Raw genomic sequence first — 6,000 nt, forward strand, 5'->3', positions numbered from 1 at the left:
CTCGTGGGTTGACTCCCTGAGGTTGCAGGGGGCCAAGCGGCGCAAAGGGCGCACAAGTTGCACAATTGCGGACAAGATGTTTACAGGTATCTAGGGGGAGGCCACATAGATGATGTAACGACGTAGCCGAAAAGTGAAACCTAGAATGCAATAGCTTGGCCTGGTTAACAGCGTCCCCCGGAGGGGCTGCCGTGTGAGTTAGCATAGCTTGGGTATTTTGAGCTGAGACCGCTTGGTCTACTATACTATTGCCATTAGCCAGGGGCCCCGGAAGGCCTGAGTGACTACGAATGTGGCTAATGAACCAAGGATCCTGTCGATGCTCCAGGATGCTTCTGAGGTCAGAAAGCGTTTTATCAATGGCCGAGTCTCCCGGGAAAAAGGTGGAAAACGCGAGGACTCGGCAGACCTGATACGTGTAGAGGCTGTCTGTGAAAATATTTACTGGGTGGTTGCAGTGGGCGTTTAGCGCGTATGACACTGCCAGAATTTCCCCCACTTGGACTGAATGAAGGTTAACATAACTGAATAGGCGGGGTTCAGGGTGGTCCTGGGAATAAGAGAGGAAGGCAAAACGGGTTTTGGAGGCGTCAGTGAAGACAGTAGTGGCACCCGGGATGGGTGCAGAGGAGAAAAAGGATGGAAGGGGCTGCGGAAGGGAAGCTTGGCGAGCCCCTGTAACAGTCGATGGCTAGGATAATGACAGCTGAATTCCCCCTGAAATCCTTCTAAGAGGATTTGCATGTCTGGGTTATCACGTATAAGCAGGCGAGTTTGGCCTGCGTCCAGGGGCCAGATAATTTTTTCCGGCGGCTCTCCAAATACATGAACAGCCAGAGTGACTAGATCTGAAGCTAGGCTGATCCAAAGCCGCACTGCGGGGCAAATTTTTCTAAGCTGGCTTTTAGCAGGGTGCACCCAAAGCAGAGGGCCTGGCACGGGAGTGGGGGTAGGGGGAGCGTTGTCCCAAGGGTTGCCTTGAGGTGCAGAAGGCAGCCAGGGGTTGTTAGTCGGCAGGGTGGGAGGAGCGGCGGCAGCTGCCGGCAGGGGCTCCGAGGGGGAGCTTGTCAAAGGGGGAGGCGGAAGTGGGAGGCCCCAAGCGCCACAAGATGGCGGCGCGGTGGGCGTGGCTAAAACACAAGATGGCGGACCAGCTCCGCCCTGTGAAAGGGCGGGGTCTAAGGCATAAGATGGCGGACTAACTCCGCCCTGTGAAAGGGCGGGGCTTAAGGCATAAGATGGCGGACCAGCTCCGCCCTGTGAAAGGGCGGGGTCTAAGGCATAAGATGGCGGACTAGCTCCGCCCTATAAAAGGGCGGGGTCTAAGGCATAAGATGGCGGACTAACTCCGCCCTGTGAAAGGGCGGGGTAAAGCGCATGCGGTTTCCGGCCCGGCTTAGGGCTGACGTCATCACTAGAGCACTTCCTCCCCTCAGTAGAAGAAGAAGGAGGAAGTTCGCCATTTTGAAGCAGTCTGGGGGGGGCAGTTGCAAAGAGGTACAGGGCGCCAAACAAAGAGAGAAAGACAGAAAGGAGGACAGCAAAGTAATGGAGGGGAAGAGGGAGAGCGTTAGGAAGAATGGGGGTTATAGAAGAAAAGAAGGAGAGGCAGCCGGGATAATTGGGGAAGGGAGGAGCGGCTCCGGAGCGGCGAGGGAGAGGCGGCCCCTAACGCGGAGCGGCGAGGGAGAGGCGGCCCCTAACGCGGAGCGGCGAGGGAAAAGCGGCTCCGGAAGCGGCGAAGGAGAGGCGGCCCTTACCTTGCAGGCGAGGAGAAGGGAAGCTGGAGAGGCGTCCGGGCGAGCGGGCGACCTGCTAAACCGTCGTGTGGAGAAGTCCTCACACGGGGCACCAGTTGCGGTCGCGTTTGCTGCTTCGTGGGGGGGGGGCAGCCGGTTGCTGAACCCTCGGCTCTCGGCGTTGCTCTGAGGGTACCGGCGGCGGGGGCTCTTTCCCGGAGGCGAGGGCGAGGCGGGGGACTGGGCCCTAGTCCCCGGCGGAGGCGTGCAAGGAGGGCGGCGAGAAGGAGCAGGCGGGACACGGTTCTTTGAGGGTGTGGAAAACTAAGAGAGCGAGCGCTTTATTAGGGGAGAGCACCAGCTTATATTGGGTGATTAGGGGGCGGGGTAGCTGTAGAGGTCAAAGGCTTGGATTGGTTCAGAGAGGGTGCAGAGGTTGATAGACAGGGGGCGGGAGTTGTTCCGGTAACTGAGCATGCTCACTAGAGGTGGGGGAGTTGCTCTGGCAACGAGGAGTGTCCGAGCAGGACAAGGGGGTGGGGAAAAGGCGGTTCCCTCCGGCAAGCCTCTCCCAACAGTGGTATTTTGGGTGAGGAAATGGGGCCTGCCTCCGGCCTCACTTTCCCAGGCCCGGGGGGCTGTGGAGGGCGCTGTCGCCCGTGCCCACCACCCTCCCCAGGGGCGGATCCGGTCCCCTGGCCCAGGCCCGCCAAGTTGAAGCACGTAATCAGTGTCCCGCAATTCTGCTTGGCATTTGCTGCACATCTTGAATTTATATATTCATATTTTTCATCAATTTGGGAAGTTTTCTCCTATTATTTGTTCAAATATTTTCTCTGACCCTTTGTCTCTCTCTTCTCCTTCTGGGACTCCTATGATGTGTATATTGGTGTGCTTTATGGTATCCCACAGGTTTCTCAGGCTTTGTTCAGTTTTTTTTCTTTCTTTTTCTTTCTGCTCCTCAATGTGGACAATTTCAAATTCATATTTCCTTCTTCCTCCTTCACTCTGCTCTTGAACCCTCTATTTAATGTTTCACTTCAGTTACTGCATTTTTGAGTTCTGGAATTTCCATTTGGTTCTTCTTAATAATTTCTGTCTTATTATTGAGGTTCTTTTTTTGTTCACATACTGTTCTCCTGATTTCCTTTAGTTCTTTGTCCATGTTTTCTTCAGCTCATTGATCCTATTTATGAGCATTGTTCTAAGATCTTTGATTATTAATTCTAGTGACGTGCTTTCTCCAGAATATTTTCCATTGAATTCTTTTCTTCTTCCTTTGACAGGGCCACACTCTCTTGTCTCCTTTCATACTTTGTACTTTTTTGCTGAAAACTGGGCATTCTGTGTATTATGTTGTGGTCACTCTGGAAATCTAATCCTCCCACTCTTTGGTCTACAAGACTGAGAATAGGAAGAGAAAAAAAGAAAGAAGAGATAGAGAGAGAGAAAGAGAGAGAGAGAGAGAAAGGCAAAGAAAAAATATTAACAAACAGACAAAACACCCCAAAACAGAACAATTAAAAAAAGGAGAAATAAATAACAAAGGGCACTGCCTCTCCTGGTCTCTTGTTACTTGCTGGTGGGAACCCAGAAGATGCTGCTCTGAGGATGAAACTTAGGCTAGCATCCCTGATCACAAAATACAAACAGAAACAAAAAGAAAAAAGAAAACAACCAAAAAAAAAAAAAGAAAAAAAAAAAAAGGAAAATAAAAAAAAAGAGAAAGAGGGGCCCTGGCTCTTTATATCTCGGTAGATGCTGAGGTAAGGCCAGAAGACGCTGATTCTGGGAGACACTGAGGCTCGCGTCCATGCCAGGCCCTGGAGGACCCACCAGACTAAACAGCACAAGAGAGAGAAAGAAGAAATGCAACCAATTTTTTTTTTTCATTGCAGAGAGAGCCAAAATTAAGTCAGAGTCTATGATGTGCCCTCAGGGCTCTACCAGACCAGGAAATGCCCACACGTGGGACAAAACAAAACAAAACAAAACAGAAACAGCCAAAGAAGGTGCACCAGCTCTCTATGTCCAGGCGGATTCCAGTTGGAGGCTGGCTGTGCTGCTGCCCAGAGGGCCAAAACGTGGCCAGCTTCCACACTCAGATCCCCTAGGCCAACCCTGACCCTCAGCAACTTTCAGGCGATTTCCTTTGTCAGCTCTGTCACAAGCTGGCCTCTCCCAGAATGGAGGCTGTGTTGATAGGCCGGGTCTCCTCTAGAAATGCAGAGAGCAGCAACAGCCTCCTGAGGCCTTGAAGAAAACAGCCCGCAGCAGAAAGATAACAGCAGCCTCCGAGGCCTTGACAGAAACCAGCCCGTGGCAATAAGAGATTAACCCCCTGTCCAGGGCTGACATCAACTAAAAAACTTTTTGCTACAAACTTTTCTTCCTCCTCCTCCTCTCTCCACAGGTTCCCACATGCGTACAAAGCATTCTCCCTGGCGCAACCCGTGCAGACGCCACTTTGTGCGCTGCCCAGGCGGGCTCCTTTCCACTCTCAGAATCAACACCCTTGCTGAACCCCTCAGCTGCCTCTCCTCTCTGGCGATCGGGGCTGCCTTTCATCTGGTGCTGCAGCTGCAGCCGTTTCCACAGCTGCCACGGGGTGCACGGCAGGGGCTGCTCACTGGCTCCTGCTTGCACCTGCAGAAGCTGAACTCCCAGCAGCATTTTGCTTCCTCGTGTACTCCTGTAGTTATTCTAATTGTCCATTCTGGCTCCAGGGCTACTGCCTAGTAAATTCCAATTTCTTTTCTTTCATTTTCTTTTCTTTCATTTTTCTAGTGGAAGGAGTGATTTGTAAAACTCCCTACTCCACCATTTTGTACCTGTGCTCTCTTCCACTCCACTTCTGCTCTCCACGGAGTGCAGCTTACTCGTTATTTTCCAAGGAGCACAGCTTGACGGCTATCCTCCAGGAAGCTGCCTGGATTCTTGACTTAACTTTTTCTTTTGATTGTTATAGTACTTGGAATGTGGCTAAGTTAGTCAGTAGTTACTCTTGTGTCCTTCAGGAAACTTTCTTCTTCCCTAATGCAGAAGTAAGCATTTAAATGGGAGGACCACATCTTCTTCACATTAGTATCAGCATGGAGGAACAGGAACATTTGTATTTGCTTTGTATCTGTGAATTTCTTTTTATTTATATTAGAACCTACACAACACCAGAAATTTGCAACTCCTCATCGCCTGTCAATTTGAATGCAAATTTCTTTCCTTTGCTTTTATTCTACACAATAGGATCCTGATGGCTTTGCTTTCATTCCCTCCTTAAGAATATCATATAATTCATCAACTCTGCAGTATTCACATTTCACTGAAGGAACCAAATGCTTTCAAGTCTCTGTGATATTGGGTAAATCTAGGGCTGACTCTTGTAATTCTTTTCCCTTAATTGAAACTCTACCAAACTCTGATACCACGTTGTTGCAAATTAGAGATGTTGGATTTTAAACTTGGGTTTGGGTGGAGCTCAAAGTGATACAAGTGGATACTAAGGCTATAATGCAAGAAAATAGAATGTGTAGTACTTTGGGTCCCCATGAGAGGGGTGGGGCACGAGAAATGCAATCCTGGGGCTCACCCAGCAGGTGGGGAGCACACAAGAGCAACTTGTGGGCTTCTGCCTCTATTGTGGTCCAGGGCTGGAGGTTAGTAGATTTCCCACAGGCACCAAGGATTTGTTAGTTTCAAGCAAACATGTGCTTAAAGGGAAAGGGACTGGGGGGTCGTAGAGCAGTGGGATAGTCAGCTTATCATTTGGGACTAGCTCTGGCTTTGGAGTGAGGTGTGTGGGTGATGTGGGTGGTGGCTGCAGATGTGGGTTTGGGCTCTGGGGAGTTTATGCCCCAGGGCTGGAAGCTGCTATTTACGAGGTGAAAGGTTGGTGTTGAGGCAGATGGCTTAGCCAAAGTGAGGTGGATGCTGAGGCAGCTCACAAACAATTTTAATGGTTAGGACAATGCATCCCTTGATGCCTCAGCATGATTTATTTGGAGGATTTTGACAGTTTGGATGGTTGATGTATTTACTGCCAGAGGCATAGAATTATTATTGAGCCAGTATATAAAATACTTAAGGAAATTGGTTGTAAAAATGTCAATCAATGGTAAAACCAAGAGCTGGGAGCCTTTGTGTAACTATTCCCCCCACCCTTCAGGGGTTAGCTAGGAGATTTTTTAGGGTCTGAGGTATCTATGGATAAACCTTGGTTACCCTGTGGAATACCCTAATCTCTTGAGCCATCTTTTATAAGTTA

The 6,000-nt window shown here is 50.0% G+C and overlaps 1 pseudogene; it reads right to left on the reverse strand.

Moving 5' to 3' along the window:
- Window positions 1-4,412, reverse strand: part of LOC119509582 — an 81,866-nt pseudogene extending 77,454 nt beyond the window's left edge.
- Window positions 4,413-6,000: the final 1,588 nt, after the last annotated feature.

Source organism: Choloepus didactylus, chromosome 14 (genome assembly GCF_015220235.1).
Source record: "Choloepus didactylus isolate mChoDid1 chromosome 14, mChoDid1.pri, whole genome shotgun sequence".
NCBI lineage: Eukaryota > Metazoa > Chordata > Mammalia > Pilosa > Megalonychidae > Choloepus > Choloepus didactylus.